At 42.9% G+C, this 3,036-nt stretch overlaps 1 pseudogene; it reads right to left on the minus strand.

The window, feature by feature from the left end:
* Nucleotides 1-233: 233 nt before the first annotated feature.
* Nucleotides 234-1,472, minus strand: LOC147003589 (RNA-binding protein EWS pseudogene; annotated as a pseudogene).
* Between the last annotated feature and the right edge of the window lie 1,564 nt (nucleotides 1,473-3,036).

The raw sequence follows: 3,036 nt of genomic DNA on the forward strand, positions 1-3,036 counted from the left end.
CTTAGACTCTACTCAGTAGCAAAACTACCACTGTAACAATTAAAAATACATATGGCTGTGGATTTTTTCACTATTTAGCTTGTTTTAATGTTTCTTCACAATGATAAAAATAAAAAGTACAAGCAAAGAATAAACATAATATTCTCACTAACATAATAAACATGGAATTATACTTTTAAAACATTTTCTATTTTAAAAACTAAATCTGGTCATCAATGCAGCTCTGCATGTCTCTAGTAGGGCCAGTCTCTGTGTTGCTGATGGTGCTCATGTTTATCCAATTTCCCAGGACCTCCAAGTCTGCCTGTTCCTTCAGTCTGATCCAATAAAGGTCCAGGAGGGCCACTATGACTACCTTGTCTTCCTGTACCAAAACCAACCTAGTCCATGCTGAGGCCTCCTCAGAAGTCTTATGTGTCTCCACCTCTACCACCTCTGAATATTCAGCTATGATAATCAAAGTCAGTCCCACAGTTCAACTATTCCTGCTTGCATGCCACCAGGGCTGCCTCAGCTATGATTACCACCCCGAGGTGGAAATGGTGGAGGGAGAAACCCTCAGCATTAGGGGCCTTATACTGGTTGCATTCTGTTCTCCAGGTGAAATTTGGTTTCCACAGCCCAGATTGAGACACTGCCAGACACTGCTTTCTGCTGGACATTTTGCCTTCCAAAGGGATTCCCTCTTGAGCCTCAGAGACCCTTTTGTGGAGGAGCTTCTGCTACTTCCTCCATGTCCTGGCATATAAACCAAGGTTCCTCCAGGACCACCTGGGAGCCAGAACTTCCACAAAGTGGTGGTGGTATCCCTCTGCCCTCACATGATTGCATGCCACCCTGCACCCTGTTCATTAGATGCTTCTTTCGGGCTAGAGAATCTTTATGTTTGCTTCATTGAACATCTTTTCCATCTCCATTCCATGGCACTGTTGGTAGATGGTGGAGCTTTGTAGGACATTGTGGCATCACATTTAGGCTTTCCTGTTTCCTTATCCATGCAGATATTGATCATGGCTTGTCCAGTTCTTTTGTTAATCTTGACAGTCCCACACTGCTTAAAGAAGCCTTTCAGATCATCCAAAGTCACATTGTCACTTAATCCTTGCACATAAATTTCACTGTTGTCAGAGTCTTCATCGAGGTCTATAGCAAAGCCTTGATCAAGATCTGGTCCTTCAATCATGGGTCCAGCAGTCTTATTGAAGACACCTTGATTTCCACAGTACCCACTGCACTCCTCCCTGCCCACTTTTGCTAATGCTTCTAGAATCAAACCTCCCTCCTCTCCTGCCACAGTTATCAGGGTCACTTAAGCTCTGGTTATCCCCTTGTCAGGAAAATTCTCCATATTTCTACCCATAAATACCCATGCCACTGGAGTGGTTCTTTTGAAAAGAACTCTGGTGCCCATAGCTGCTACTATGTTGGCTATATTGATTTTTAGCCTGGTTATAGGTTCTTGTCTGAGGGGAGTAACTGTCTTATTTTGTGTTTTACTGCTGTGAACCAACACCCTGACAATGGCACGTCTTACAAAAAACAACATTTAATTGGGGTTGGCTTACAGGTTTAGAGGATGAGTCCATTATCATCAAGGTAGCAGCATGATAGCTTCTAGGCAGGCATGGTACAGGCAGAACAGAGAGTTCTTCATCTTCACCTGAAGGCTGCTCGTGAAAGACTGACTTCCAGGCAATTAGAATAAGGTTCTTGAAGCCCATGGCAACAGCAACACACCTATTCCAACATGGATAGGCCTCCAAAAAGTGCTATTCCATGGACCAAGCATACTCAAACCATGACATTCCACAATGTGACTCCAATAGGCTCATTCAACTACGAGTCTATGGAGGCCATAGCTAGTCATATAAAATAAAAAAAAGAACATTTAGTCCAACTTTTAAAGTCCACATAGTGTACAGCAGTATCAATTTTAAAATTCCAAAGTTCAAGGTCTCTACTGAGACCCAGCCAATCACTTATCTTTAGTCTCCAAATCAAGACAGGAACCAGCTATGCAAACTAAACTTTGTATTTTCATGTCTGATGTCAAAGCAATTGTCAGTTCTGCAACACTTTTTGCATCTTTGTTGATGGCAACAAACTTCTTTTCCTGAGCTGGTTCCATTCTGTGTTACCAGCATTACTGAGGAGATATCCATTGGCTCTGGTACCTTGAAATTTTTGGGTCTCTGAGGCAACTTGGATGTTACAGCTTCTTTGAAACCAGGATCCATACATGATCTTCTGGGCTCCTCCTAAGGGCAGATGTCAGGTCTCCAGCTCTATTATCTGTATCACTCCAAGCTCAGGTACATCCACTCCACTGCTGCTTTTGTTCTTGGTGAGCATCCCATGGGACTGGATTCTCCAGTATGCTGGGGTATTTAGCTGCAACTAGGCTTCACCAATAACCTCTTATAGGCTCTCTTTATGATGCCAAGCTTCAAATCCTTTGCATGACCCCATCAGTCCCAAGATATCAGCTGCAACTTCAGCTAAAACTTCACTGGTGGCCTTCTATGCCTTCTCACAGTGCTAAGCCTCAGCTGATATTCATGACCCCTTCATGCATTCAAATCCAGTACAAACTGTGTGACTCTTACACACCAAGTATAGCTGCAGCATGACAAACAACCTCGGCTATCTCTGTACCATGATTTTGTGCTCTCTGTAAACACGTGCCAGAAGTTTTCACCCCAGTGATGCTGGGCACCACTAATTCCTTAGATTCAGCTAACCGGCAGCAGTCTCCTCTCCTCTTGACTATAAAGTTTGAGAAAGATGTCCCAAACCACTATTGTCTGCTGATTGCAAAAGCTGGAACATGGTCCTCTTGTTCTATTACATTATCACTAGCTTCCTCTTTTCTAACTTCTTCACTGCCTAAGCTTTTCTGTCCTGTATCATGCTCTGTATATTGACCTTGAATTTAAATATCAGAATGCCTGACTCCTGGGATTAAAAGTGTATGCCATCACACCTGGATTTAAGTTTTTTTTTTTTTTTCTCCACCTAGAACATGCTCTGTCTCAG

The sequence above is a fragment of the Mus caroli genome, unplaced genomic scaffold, assembly GCF_978045245.1.
Source record: "Mus caroli unplaced genomic scaffold, Mus_caroli_1 scaffold_8, whole genome shotgun sequence".
Taxonomy (NCBI): domain Eukaryota; kingdom Metazoa; phylum Chordata; class Mammalia; order Rodentia; family Muridae; genus Mus; species Mus caroli.